This window comes from Cavia porcellus, unplaced genomic scaffold (assembly GCF_034190915.1).
Source record: "Cavia porcellus strain 051 isolate PalLab524CR breed Dunkin Hartley unplaced genomic scaffold, mCavPor4.1 scaffold_8, whole genome shotgun sequence".
Taxonomy (NCBI): Eukaryota; Metazoa; Chordata; class Mammalia; order Rodentia; family Caviidae; genus Cavia; species Cavia porcellus.
Window position 1 is genome coordinate 57,629,581 of NW_026947491.1, and position 15,248 is coordinate 57,644,828.

A 15,248-nucleotide genomic window follows, 5' to 3' on the forward strand; every position below is an offset into this window, starting at 1 on the left:
CTCCCATACCACCTTCGGTGTTGTAGGAAGCTGGGCGGGCTCCTAACCACTGGGGGTGATGGTCCAAAGCTCTCCCCAAGCTAGCGCTGACATTCTGGAACTCACCTCATGTGGCCTCAGGTCCCCAGATTGAAAGAAGGTTGCTGGCATGGTCCAGTCAGGCCCATAAAACCTCCCGAGCCTAGTCCAGTATTTCAGGAAGCTGGGCAGGCACCTAACTGCTGGGAGCAATGATCTTAAACTCTCCCCAGGCCAGCACCAGCATGCTGGAACTCCTAAAATAAAAAATTTTACAAACAAACAAGATATTTAATATATATTCAAATATGTATAAGATTGACATATACTGAAGTCATTTATATGTCCTTTGTCCATAATCTGCTCATTTGATGTTTTTTCTTATTGATTAATGAATTCATTATGCATTGAGAAAAGCATCTGTGATATGAATTGGGATATTCTTCTAATTTTAGCACTTATCTTTTTTTTTTATTGGTACCAGGAATCGAACTCATGACCATGCGCTTGCAAGGCAGGTGCTTATGCCACTGAGTTAAATCCCCAGCCCCTAGCAATTATTTTTTGATTTCTGTGTTTTGAGTCATTATTGCATCACGGGGATGAATCCTACTTGGTCATGGTTTATAACCTTGATGATTTGCTGCATTCCATTTGCCAGTGTCTTACTGAGGACTTTTGCTTCTACGTTCATTAGATAGATTGGCCTGTAGTTCTCTTTTTTGGTTAGATCCTTCTCTGGTTTGGTATCAGGGTAATGTTTGCTTTCAGGAATGAGACATATTTCCCTTTCAATTTAAAAGTTGGAAGAGTACTGCTAGTAGATATCTAAATTTCTTGTACAATTTACAGTGAATCTATGAGGACCTGGGATTTTCTTTGTTGATAGGTTTTTAGTACTGCCTCATTTTCATTGACTGATATTGATTTATTTATAATTTTTATTTCCCCTTATTAAGCTTTGGTAATGTTTATGTATCTAGGAATCTGTACATTTCTTTTGTGTTTTCCATCTTATTAGAATACAGGTTCTTGAAATAGGCATTGATGATCTTCTGGATTTCTGCAGAACTCATTGTGATTTTAACCTGTTCATTGCTAATTGCATTTATTTGGGTCATTTATTTCCTTTTTAAAAATAAGGGTGGTAAACTCTTTATCAACTTTATTTAATCTTTCAAAGAAACAACTCCATTTTGTTGATTTTTCATATTGTTTTCTTAGTCTTCAATTCATTAATTTCTGCTCTGATCTTTATAATTTCCTCTCTCATATGAGCTGTGAACTTGTCTTTTTTTAGAAGTTTGAGGCTGAACATTCAGTTATTTATTTGAGCTCGCTCTGTTTTCCTGATATGGGTATTCACCCTTATAAATTTCCCTCATAGGACTGGCTTTCATTGTGTCCCATAATTTCTAATATGTTGTATCAGCATTCTCATTTAATTATAGTTACTGTTTAATTTCTTCGGTGAGCCATTGGTTTGTCAGTTATCTTTTGACTGTTGAATTAATAAAGGTTATCTAGAGGAGCAGGGTTAATAGAATATATGTACTTTCTGGTGGATTAATTTATTAATGATAAATGGTATGTGGAGATATCATAGATGGGCTTACATTGTTAGGAGCTAAATAGTTCCACAATGGCTATCAGTAGACTGGAGAATCATGAAAATTGGCAGCTACTCAGTATATGAAACTGGAAGTCTCAGAAGAAGAGGGACAAATGGTATAGTCTTGGTTCAAAGCTGAAGGCCTGAAAGCCAAATGGAGATTGGCTGGTGCAAATCTAGGAATCATCTGGAGTTTTAGTCCACAAGCAATAGCAATAGTAAAAAATACCTGCTTCAGAATGGTTGATCCAGTGATTGCATACATACTCCCTCTACTTTTTTCTGTTCCACCTGAAACCCCATCCTTTTGGAGCCCTCCATATTCAGGGAGGGACCTTCCCACTCAGTTTGCTGACTCACATACTGATATTCTCACACAGACACACCCAGAAGTATCACCAGTTATCTGGGCATCTTTCTGTTCAGTCAATTTGACAACCAAAATTAACCATCACAACATGTAAAACACATTTATCAATCATTTCTATTCTAATTCCAGGGATTTATCCCTATCTGTTGGTGTCTTAGTTACTTTTCTTTCTCATTGTTGAGAAAAAGTATCTGATGCTCAAATTTAGGGAAAGGAAGACTTACTTCTTACAAGTTGGAGGTTTCAGTCCATAGACAATTGGCTCCAAGGCAAAATGACATGGCTGAGGGGCAGCAGTTCATGGTGGCTGCAAACAGAAAGCACAAACAGCAAAAGAGAGAAAGACAGGCATTCTTCCCATCCTTATACTGTATGCTGGCTCCACCCCTAGGTGGGTGTAGCACTCATACCACCAATCTGAGGGCTAGACAATGAACCAATCACAAATGCTAGATTCAGCCACATCCATAATTACATGAGACTTGAGGGGCATCTGACATAAACCATAGCAGTTGGTTATTATGAGGTTAGAATTTACATCTGTGGTAATCTGAGGGATGTCATTCTGAGGTAAAAGCTGCAAGTAAGAGCCAGTAATCATTGAGTTCTTGCAATGGATAGGCACTGTCCTAAGTATTCCATGTTTATTATCTTATTTATTCTTCTCCATCATCCAATGAGGTATGTACCATTATCTTCATTGTTCAGATGTGAGAAATGAGGTGCAGAGAAATTCAGTGAATTGCCTGAAATCATTGTGTTAGTAGGTTCAGTGGATAGTTTCAGACTTAGATAGCCTGACTCTAGAATCTGTACTTTTTAATTATATGGATATGCTGATAATAATAAATGGCTACCTTTTGTGAAATTCAGGATTTCAAGTGTTTCAGATTTTTTAGATGTTCATTTTTATTAGTGCATGTTTGCCATACAGAGTAATTACATTCATAGTGGAGGGTTGGTACATGTACATAGTATATCTTAATTCCTTTTATGTCCCTGTCTCCCCCTCCCTCCATCCCTTGTTCCCTTTTCCATTTGCAAAAGATCTGTCTCCCTATTATCACACAAGCTTGCCAGCGTTTGTTACTGGATGTTTGGTTTTTTTGGTACTGGGGATCCAACTCACAACCTTGCACTTGCAAGGGGAATTCTTTGCTGCTGAAGTTACTGGGTTTCTTGATGATAGCCATTCTTTATGGAGCAAGATGAAATCTCTGTATTATTTTATTTTGTGTTTCTTTAATGGCCAGAGATGTTGACCATTTTTCATGTATATTGAGCATTTATACTTCTTTTGAGAAACATCCCTCCCTCGCTCTCTTTCTTTCATTTGTTTTTTCTTTCTAATTTTAAGCTGATTTTAAAAGACAAACTTGGCACTGTGGTACACGTTTACAGCTGCAGCACTATGTTTATTTATTTCAGTTGCCCATTTTTGGGCTTTGGGGGGACATCTAGATAGAAACCATAACAGTCTTCCTCTGGTCCTCCAAAGACTTATGAGTATGTATGCACAATGCATTTAGTCCACATTTAAGAGTTTCCAAAGTCCTAACAGTTCCAGCCTTGCTGAAAAGGCCAAGTCCAAAGTCTCCTCCAAGATTTAAGGCAAGCTTTTATTTATGAGCTTCTGTAAAAACTGAAAGAAAGTTAAACACTGCCAATGTACAAACATTCCCATCTAACAGGGTAAACACTGCCATCCCAAAAGTGAGAACTAGGGAAATTGAAAGGAAAGGGACCAAAGTGAGACCAAAACCCACTAGGGCAACCATTTAATCCTGTAGTTATGTCTACCTCTGATTTTTTTTTTATATTTTCTTTTACTAAGTTGGGTTTTTTCCTAGTTCCTTCAAGTTTCTTTTTTTTGTACGGGAAATCGAACTCAGGACCTTGTGCTTGCTAGGCAGGTGTTTGTGCTTCTGAGTTAGATTCCTGACCTTCCTTCAAATTTCTAGAACTAGCTAGGGGTTAGGGAGGAAGAATAGTCTGCATTGGAGAGTATTGGAGAAAGGAAAACACAGTTGTGCACTCAAAACTCTCATTGGAAAAACCACCAGTTCCAAAGAATACCAGTTCATCCTTTTTTGAAAACAGTCTTAGAGACAATCTCTGGAAATTACTTTCAGATTGACTGTTGGTGTAGAGAACGAACAGTTTTGTAAGTTTGCATGATATATGGTTTTGAATGTCAGCAGAAGACATAGTAATTGTGACCGCGTATGTTATGCTTAAGGATCTTGAAAGGCAAATAAACCATTTCAGAGGTTTTTACTCAACAAAAAAAGTTTTTAAAGTTTTCCAAAGCAAAACAAACTCCTAAATATTTAATGCTATAAAATAATAAAGAAACTATCACAACAACTAGATTTTAAAATTTTATATTTAAAAAAAGAATTTAAAGAAGTAAACATTTTTTATAAATTGGCTATCAAATTTGAAAATTGAAATAAGTGAACAAACTTGAAAACTGAAAACAAATAACAGAGCAAAAATGATTGATTACCATAAATACAGAAAAGTGGGTAGATTCCAGTAACAAAATTGTTACAACTATATCAATCATCTTTTTTGTTGCTAGGATACAATAATCAACAGCCACAATGTAAAGAAGGAAAGGTTTAATTTGGCTTACGTTTTCAGGGGATTCATTCTGTGGCTTCAAAGCAGAAGCCTAATGGTAGAAGGATACTGTGGAACAAAGCTGTTGAATTCACGGTGGCTGGAAAGCAGAGCAGAGGGACAGTGCAGAGAGGTAGGACTGAGGGACCAGAAATGGACTCCAGAGCCACTCCTTCTTAGCCCACACAGACACACCCAGAAGTGTGTTCTACCAACCCCTGGGTGACTCCCAAAGCTGACACTGAACCCACAAAAAACAAATCTGACTTTGTGTGTGGCCTAGATCTGAGTTCTGCATCAGAGAGCACATTGTGGGGTTGGGGTGATTATATGTATATATCCTGCCTTAGCACAGGAGTCATGTTTGCACCAGCAATTGTGTTTTGACATCCAATTTCACTGGTCTTGTAGTCTGTAAAAATCCTCTTAGATTCTGACAATAAGCTGATTTAGGACCTGTGACAATCTTGTTGATACTGACATCAGAAAAATTCCTGCTGCTATTATGTTTCAGAGTGTGGTAGATCCTTGAAGCCTCTTGTGGAATCCATAAGGTCATAAATATTTTCATAATAACATGAAAATGGTAATTGCCTTTTCGAGTACTTATTTTCTCATGAGCATATTAGGAGTCTTTCAGAGGCTGCATGATTTATGATATCAAAGCACAGTGAATGCAAAACCAGATATGAGAAGCCAACTGTATTATAGTAAACCAGACATAAAGATTTGCAAAAATATTAAGTATGACCATTCTTCCATCAAACTGATTTTTTTTTTATTTTGGAAAACATCATTTCTGTATTCAATTATAATTTTCTACAAATTAAAATATTTAGGTTTGATTATCATATGGCAAATATCAAAATATACATCATTATTAAACTCTTTAGTGTTTTTTTAACTTTTAAGTGTATCTGTAAGCAAATCTTCAGACCAAAAAGTTTGAGAGCCATTTGCCTCTGGGATAGTAATGATAAAATATATGCAAGATAACAGTGACTAGTATTTATTGAGTTCATCCTGCATCAGGGGCCCTGTGCTAACAGCCTTACATGGGTTACCTCATTTAATTCTCATAGAAGTAGGTATCGATACCCTTGATGTTACAAATGAAAAACCTAGAACTTGGACAGTACACATAACTTTTTCCATGTCACAGAGCTACCGGGGCAGAAGGTAAATAAAGCTTTGGGGAATGTGGCTGCAGCTCACTACCTTAACCCTTTAATTCTAGGTCTGGCAGCCTGCCTTTTTACCTGTACTCACACAGTCACTTCCCACAGTTAATAGTTTAACACAATCAGAGGAGGCAAAAATGGGAGCAACCAGAGAAGATACTGTACCATAGACCATGTCTCTTCATCTCTGAGCCAGGATTGGACTAGGACAACTTCTGGCCTCCATGTGTGATACACTCCACCTAGGCAACTAGATTCTAGAATAATGCAATCCATCCTTAATCTCTTCATGTTTCTCTAGGAGCCGACATGTCATTGTTATCAAAAGACAAGTTCTGAGCAATGCGGTAGAATTAGACCAAGGTGACCAGAGGAGTGAGGCTGACAAGAAAGGCCCTGACCAACCCCGCTGCCTCCTGGCCAAGAGGCTATTATTCCTGGTAGGTGTTGGGGCGTGGCCCAGTGTTGCCTCAGGACTAGGTCTCACTTTCATTAAAGTGTACTTGTGATTGTATGCTGTTTGTCTTGGGCTCATATAAAAGAGGTAAAGTTTGCCTATCGGTAATTTATGATCCCAATTCTCTTGAATTTCCCTAGACATGAGTTGTCTTTATTGAAATTAAACAGGAGTTAAAAAAAAACCCAGCTGGAATTACCGATAAGTGATGGGGTATGTCATACCAATGTTTGTCACTGTTATGTGGGGTTTCTAACATTTGGAAAAGCCGGCGGAGAGCTGACTCCCCTTTTAACTTCTTCAGTGTAAGAGCTGGGTGCGTTAGAAAAATCTAGAGTGGGAGGAGCCTGGAAACCAAACCTTTGTAGAAAATGAAAGCTAAAAACCACTAAGAGGTACAGCTAATGGCATGGAAAAGAAAAAGAGTAGGAATCATGTTTCAATTAAAAAGGAAAAGATTTTTTAATTTGAGGAAAAATTTACATGCTGATGGACATTAGTAAGTGAATGCCAAAGAGGCCTAGTAGGCACACGGATTTGGATTTGACTGGGTGGACAGAAAAACTTTCAAGTATTTCTTTCTGCCCAAAACAGGAATCAAATTTTATTTCCCTGAGGCAGACTAGCCTTTAATAGTTGCATATTTGCATAAAGTCAAACAACTCCTTTCAATTTCTTCTGTTGCCTTAGTAATTGCTTTAGTACAACGGCTCTTTTATTGTCTGATTCTTTTTGCCAAGAGCACTTAAGGACCTCCTAAAAGGCAACTGACCTGCCTAACTCTATGGCCACATTTGCTGGGATTTTAAAGATGTAGGGTACATTTCCAGTTCCTAAGTCTGGAGGGGTGTTTTGGTGCACGAACTGGCAAAGTAAGAGAGGCCTGAGCTGTCTCCTTCACTTTCCGTAGTTAATGTGTGGGCTGTGCCACTTGCTGGGGGGTAGCAGACCTGAGGGGGTATTTAGGAATTGGAAAATCTTAGTTACAGCTGAGTTCACAAAGTTGAGCTGGAATCCAAGACGACACGACTGTTTCTCATGCGGGAAGACAACATACAGTCAAGAAGATCCTCCTTTAGTGGATCCAATAGTGACACAAACTCCCCTTTGTGATGGTCCGGTGATGCAATGAACCACTGCTGGGTTTGGTGACACTGACAGCAGCACTCTCACAGCAGGCAAGCTCTCTGCAGCTTCACCTCTCAGGTGGGTCAGGGTCCTCACCTCAAGGGGCTTAAAGTTCAGCAGGGAAAGAGAGACAGGTGGACAAGACGTACAGCAAGTGGTCACTTAGGAATTTCCCATTTTGGGGGTGGAGCAAAGATGAAGCAGAAATGCAAAGCCAGCGTGGGGAGGTGGAGTGGGCAGCAAAGGGAGGGTCTGTCACAGCTCTCCTTAAATGGAAGAGTGTGCCGTAGACGAGGGGGTGTGGGGAGGTGGACCACAGGAAAGGACAAAGGAAGCAGGCAGCATGAGGCAGACATTTAAGGACCTTGAAATTTCCCCGTCCCCATTTTAAGAAGGAGCTGGGCATAGATAAGCGCTACCTGAGTGACTACTTTTCCATTTCCTTTGGTCCAGTTTATGTTGAGAGCATTCATATGTGATCAGGTGCCAGATATTTCATAAACATGAAATATGGGTATCAAGAGTGCAGTCTCTATGAAATATAAAAGCTTTGGAAAGACTTGACAAAACGGAATCACTAAAAAGAGGCTGGTGAATAGAATTAGAGAAATCAGTGTAAGAGAAAAAAATAATCAGTGGAAGTAATTTTGTTTCATGAGATTTTAAGGTTCACATCCATTTAGTAAGCAAAAACTGAACACTGTGTGATAATGTTATTATTATCATTATTATTTTTATTTGTGGCGCAGGCTAGCAACCACTTACTGGATTTGCACTCAAGAGAGGAAGCCTGGCCCAGCTAGACTAGAGTGAGGTTAGGACGGTGCGTGCCGCAGCCCGGAGACCTTCGTGTGCGGTTCAACCGACACCTGACAACGGCCAACGGCCGGCGGCTCGCGCACTGCGCGCGGGCACCAGGATGGTGAGCAGGCGCTGGGCGAGGACCGCAGAGCGCGCTGGAAGAAGCAGCCGCAGCAGCCCGCGCCCCAGGAGCTGCAGCCGCAGGCCCAGGTGCCCCCAGCGGCTCCGCACCCCATCACCACCACTCGGGACCCGAGATCCCACGGATTATCATAGATCCCACGACGAGGAAATGCTACTGCCGAGGTAAAGTGCTGGGAAAGGGTAGTTTTGCAAAGTGTTTGTCAAGTCACAGATTTGACAAACAACAAAGTCTACACTGCAAGAATTATTCTTCACTGCAGAGTAGCAAAAGCCACCAAAGGGAACAGATTGACAAAGAAATAGAGCTTCACAGAATTCTTCGTCATAAACACGTCGGCAGTTTCACCACTGCTTTGAGGACAAAGTAAGTATCTACCTCCTCTTGGAATACTGCAGTAAAAGGTCCACAGCTCACATATTAAAAGCAAGAAAGGTGTGACAGAGCCTGAAGTCCCATACTACCTCAGGCAAATTGTGTCTGAACTGAAACACCTTCATGACCAAGAAATCTTGCACAGAGATATCAAACGAGGGAACTGGTTTTAAATTAATGAAGCCATGGAACCAAAAGTTGGAGACTTTAGGGTTTGGTAGCTACCCCAAACTTTGGAACTCAGAAGGACAACAATATGTGGTAGTTCAAATTATTTCAAATTATCTTTCTCCCAAAGTCTTCAACAAACAAGGGCACGACTGGGAATCAGACATTTGGGCTTTAGGCTGCGTGATGCATTCAGTGCTGCTGAGAAGGCCTCTATTTGAAACTACAAAACTGAAAGAAACTTACAGGTGCTTAAGAGAAGCAAGGTGTACAATGCTACTTTCATTGCTGGCTTCTGCTAAGCACTCAATAGCATGTCCAGAAACTCAGAGGGTCAGCCCAGTTTGGATGACATCATTTGACATGACTTTTTTTTTTTGTTTTTGTTTTTGTTTTTTGCAGGGCTTCACTCCAGACAGACTTTCTTCTAGTTGTTGTCATACTGTTCTGGATTTTCATTTATAAAGTCCAGGTAAGAATGTTTTTTGAAAAGCTGCTGCTACTCTTTTTGGTGGCAAGAAAGACAAGATATATTGATACACACAGTAGTGTCTAAAGAAAATGAAGAAATTTACAAACTTAGGCATGATTTGAAAGACTTCGGTAACTTAGCAACCAAGCAAACATAGGGCAGATGAGGAGCCACAGTCACCGACCACTACAGTGGCCAGATCTGGAACACCTGCAGTAGAAAACAAGCAGCAGACTGGTGGCACTACTCGATGATAGAGGATGCTTGCCAGCTGCTGCAGCAGCAGTGGATGCCTTGAAGATAGTACGATAGGAAGCACTGTACACAGGGTGGCAGGAGTCCTTTGGGGATGTCTAGAAAATATGCTAGGAGCTGACCCCATTCCCAAAGAGCAGCTGAGCACACCATTTCAGTGGGTCACCAAACAGGTCAATTACTTTCACAAATACAGCTTTGTACACCAAACGGGTCAGCTACTCTGTTAGCTCTCAAAACCACACAGTTGGAGTCCTTTTCAATAATGGTGCTCACATGAGCTTCCTTCTGGACAAAAAGTAGTTCACTATTATGTAGAACTTGGCCAATGCTGTGTTTCCAGTAACAGATGCCCCTAAACAATTCATTAGTCAAGTGATGGTACTAAAATACTTTTCACATTACATTGGAGGAGAGCCTCATGGATGGTGGTGATCTCCCAAGTGTTACTGATATTCGAAGACCTCAATTCTATCTGCTTCAGTGGCTAAAATCTGATAAGGCCTTAATGATGCTCTTCAATGATGGCACCTTTCAGGTGAATTTTTACCATGATCATACAAAAAAATAATCATCTGCAGCCAAAATGAAGAATACCTTCTCACTTAGATCAGTGAAGACAGGATATCTTCAACTCAGACTGGCAACTCTGTTGATGTCTGGCTGTTTATTAGAATTAAAAACTCAAGTGGAATATGCCCAGAACATACTTTTATAGAGATATAACAGAAAAAGTCTTCAAATGGATGCTGTGGGACTCCCTTTTTTCCACTGTGAGATCAACAGGGAAGCTAGTGGAGCGATCTAGAACACACTGAAGAAGACAGACAGCTGGTGGTACAAAACAGTCCCTCTGTGGCCTGCTGGGCTGGTGGAACCAGAGCAGGCTGAGATATACAGGTCTTCACTTTGGACAATCCACAAGTGTAGTTTTCCTTGAGATACCTGATGTAAAAGGTTTTTTAAAACATCATTTTGCAGAAAGGTGCTTTGACTCTTCTCTCTATTGAGAGCATTTCAGCCAGAAGACTTGGAACTGTGAATATACTTCCTGAAGGGGAAGGGCTCTCCTCTTGTTTAAAGGCTGTAATTGGGTGCCCAGCACTGGCCTAGAGAACCAGGAGATTGGCCTCTCCCTGCTGGGCGCCACCACTCAGACAGAAGGCCCTTTCTTCTGTGCACCCAGCATGGGCCAAGGAACCAGATCTGGCTCTGCCTGCCGAGTGCCGCCACTGGAAGGCCCCTTCTTCCATGCACCCAGTGCAGGTTGAGACAGACAGACCGATCTACCTCTGCCTGCTGTGTGCCACCACCAAAAGGCCATGTCCTGCAGGTGGCCAGTGTGGGCAGAGAGAACCAGCAGATCCACCTTTACCCTCAGGAAGCTGCCACCAGAAGGCTCCTTCCTGCAGGCAGCCAGCAGAAGCAGGGACACACAGCCAGGTAAGCCCTGTGCATCTGTAGGCCATCATTGGAAGCCCTTGGTTCCCTCAGCCATCACTCACTAGCAGAATCAGACAAACACAGTCCTATGTGTCTGTCACCATCATGGGAGTCCCAGTGTAGACACACAGGCTGAGAGAAGCATGCATCCCTGATCATTGGCAAAGCCACAGTGTCTAGAAGCATACTCCACACCCTGCTATCTCCCTGTAAATCTGGAATTAGAGGAACCCAGGTGCCTGTCCCATCCCCCTAAACTGCCTAGGGGCAGCCAACAGGGGAAGTGCTTGGGGCCCCACAACTAGCCTGTTGGGAGGAATCCAGGATAATGTCAAGGAAAAGGAGCAAAAGACAAGCTAAGACCTCCAGCCCACACACAATAAGTCTGGGAGATGCAATCATAGAAGAAAGTGGAAGTCACACACCTGAAATCTCTGCGAGGATAGCAACTGAAGTAAGGAAACCACTTCATGAGATTGTAAAAGCAGTCAAATCTGCATCATAGCAGACTTGTCAACACAAACCATTAAGTCAAGAGTCTGGAGTGAAGTGTTTCAAACCCTGAAAGAAAACTTCCAACTCAGATTGATCTGTCCTGCAAAAACTATCTTTCAAAATTGATGGGAAAATAAGAAACCAATGTATTGCAGTTGTAACCATTAATGTAGATGGCCTCACGTCAGCAATAAAAAGAAACGGAAAGTGGATCAAGAAACAGGATCCATCAATACTCTGTACACAAGAAACACATTTAACTGGAAAAGAAATTCATAGACTGAAAATCAGAGGAGAGAAAACAGTTGTTTCATGTGACAGGAGAAAAAGGAAGCAAGAGTAACTTGCCCGTCAACCACAGAATAGATAAGAAAGATACGGTATTTCCATGCAGTGGAAAGCTACCCAGCTATAAAGTAGAATAATCTCAAGGTTCCTGTAGATAAGTGAATGCAACTGAAGATCATGTTCATGGCCGAAACAGTTTGAACTCATATGTGTGAACCTTAGCGTAAGAAACAGAAGGAGTTAAAGGGATCCAAAAGCAAATAGTCAATGTAAGAGCAGAGGGGAGGAAATATCTGGGAGGGAAAGGTGGAAACTACTGTCAGTTTCTTATTGTCTTATCTTGAACTCTTGCATTGTTTACATAATTTTGTTAGGTTTGGCTTTGTTCTGTCTTGTTTTGTTAGATTTTATGCTGTCAGATGGTAGGTGCAGCTATTTTGAATATAATGGGATATTTTATGGTAAGTATAGTTTCCTATTACATTGCTTTGAAGTCTTTCATTCATTAGTCTGCTTGGTTTTATTCTGTTTTGTTTGATTTTATTATGTGTGATGCTATGAATAGTTATTTGAAGAAAACAAGACAGTATGGTAGCCATTGCTGATTTACTATCATCTTGCTTTGAAGTTCTACCATGTTTTTGTTGTTCTGTTTCGATTGGTTCTATCCTATTGTGGTTTATTTTTGATTTTATTATGTGTGATGGTATAGACAAAATTTTTTAGGAAAATGAGATATTATAGTAGCCATTGTTTATTTCCTGTTATTTGGTTTTGAAGTTTTATGATGCTTTCATTCTTTTGAATGGTTTCATACTATACTGTTATGTTTGATATTATTGTGTGTGAAGGTATGCTCAAGTATGTCAAAGAAAAGAGACATTATGGTAGCTACTGTTGATATCCGGTTGTCTGGTTGTGAAGTGCTGTGTTGTTTTCGTTGTTCTGTTCTGATTTGCTCTGTTCTGTTCTCTGTTATTTTATTTCTTTAAAATAAAAAATTTTTAAAAATATAAAGGCTGTAATTGGTGCAGATTGCGGCTGCTTAACTGTGTACTATGGCTATATATATATATGTTTGTTTATTTTTAGATACATTTGTGGCTGGAGAAGAGCATTCCTCGCTAATAAATATTTATTACAGCTCAAAGAGCAATGTTTATTACCAAAATGTTCATATTTTTATACTAATCATTTTAAATTGTTGGCAATAATGAATACAAAAAAACACACACACAAAAATGAAAGGAACCCTGATTTCATATCAAATAATTGGTGAATGAATCCATAGTCAGATCTTTGGTATAGGTTAGTCTTTGGGGCGGGGGTCAGCATGTACAATATTAAGCACTCTATGTTTTAATAAGCTTTTTATTTTCCAAATCTTTATATTTTTCAACTTTTCACAATTTTTTTATTTTCCTTCAGATAAGATTGTATGAGTTACAAAAGGAGCGTCAAGAGGTTTGTTTTTTGTTTTCCTCACTTGAACTGTGTGTGATTGACCCACATGACCACTAGATGCCACTGTTGCTTCATGTGAACATTGCCAAACGCCTTAGTCCTAGGGAGGACAAACATTTTAAGGATGAGTGTGTGTGTGAGTGTGTGAGTGAGTGTGTGTGTGTGTGTGTGTGTGTGTGTGAAGAGAAAGGTCGGATTGCTGCTTCTGTCCCACCATGTCCATTCTCTACATTTAAAAAAGTATATGGACCTGGTTACTGAGTAAGAAGCACTCAGGTACAAAGATCCCAAAGAGCAGTATTTTTTAAATGATGATTTCAGAAACATTTTGTTTAACACAAGCTGCAAGTTTTGTTTCCATGCTGAAGGAAAGCAAATGATACAGGTGATTTAGGGCATATACACTGATGTTCTGTGAAAGACACACTATCAGAATAAGATGTCCATGGGGTGGGTGTCCTGGCTGCACAAAAGATAAAGTTACAGTCTTGGGTCCAACAATAACCCCCCTGTGAAGAATAGCATGCAGAGTAGTGGCTCGCTTGGGAGAGAAGAGCAGGAGAGCCTACTGTATCCTGACATAGCCATGAAGGTGTCCTCTGTAGGTCCTGACATCTGTTTCAGGGGCCGCAGAACTGAAAGAGCTCTAGAAGTCATCATTTTAGTCCCATTTAGTGCAAGCAGTTTTTTGGAACTCTTTTGGTAAGACATTCTCCTACTAGAACACTGTCTGTGCTAAGATCCCTAGTTGGGGGTTACTTGGCCTGTGTCAGAAGATACATTTTATATTAAGCCCCAACTTGTCTCCCTTCAGTTTTTTAATCACCCCTGATATAAATTCCAGACTCCTCAATGCACATTTCATGAGTTTCATTGACTCTTCCAGGGCTGTATCAGTCACAGATTTGAAATGTATGCCTGCTCTGACTTCATACTAATTGCTAAAACGTGACTATTTGTGCTTGTTTGTTCTACAGGAAGTTTAGATGGCTCTGACTAATTTTTGTGCAGTCTGATTCAGTATCAAGAAATATGAGTAAAACAGCTTGGCTCTTTATTGTCTTTTAAAAATTTCAAAATGATTACATAGTTCCAAATTTTTAGTATAATTTTGTATGCATGGATATGTGGTGATGTACAAGGAGTTTGCAAAATAATAGTGTTTGGGAGGGAAATGAGAAACAGTATGAAAGCATATGCGTGTTACATAAACGAAGCTCTGCTGATTTTCATTTCTCAATCCCAGTTATTTGAATTGAAGGTCCTTTCTGAGTAATAATCTCTTGGAGCTCTTACTTTAAAAAGGTGATTTTAAAGACTAGGCAGCCTCAGTTTTATGGGGAAGTAAATATTTCTAAGAAGTCACTTACCTGCTGTAAGCAAGAAATACATTAGACATTTTTTTGTTTTTTTATGAATACATTGACCCAAGTTCCAATTCTGGTTTTGTTTATGCTTTGGTATGGTAACCAGGAATGTCCCACTGGCCAGATCAACACTAACCTGCATCACTGAAAGAACTAACCAACTCAATAAATCTTGGGTGAAACCTTTTAATTTGACTAAATAATGTACTGTTATAGAAAATTACACATTTAAAATTACACAATTAAATTATACATTGAAAAGATCTTGCTGTGATGAAGTTTAGGGTTAGGGACAGCTATCTTCCACTCCTCAGTTTTGGTCCTTAATTACTTGTTTTGGTTAATTACAAGCATGTTGATGAAATAAATACACCTTGCACTATATTTTGTTATGCATGTGTTATCCACAAGTCTCTAAGAAGAATTCAAATTTACAGATAAACTTTTGATTCACAGATTTTCATTCATTGATAGAATGTTTTCACTTAGCTTGTAGCACAAGGTACTTCTTGGTTTTTATCCAACCTCCATCTTTTTTTGCTGGCTTATCCTTTTCTTCCCATCTTTTCAATATTTGGGTACCTCAG

At 39.8% G+C, this 15,248-nt stretch overlaps 1 pseudogene; it reads left to right on the forward strand.

Moving 5' to 3' along the window:
• Window positions 1–5,778: 5,778 nt before the first annotated feature.
• Window positions 5,779–10,322, forward strand: LOC100730846 (serine/threonine-protein kinase PLK2-like; annotated as a pseudogene).
• The last annotated feature ends 4,926 nt before the right edge of the window (window positions 10,323–15,248 follow it).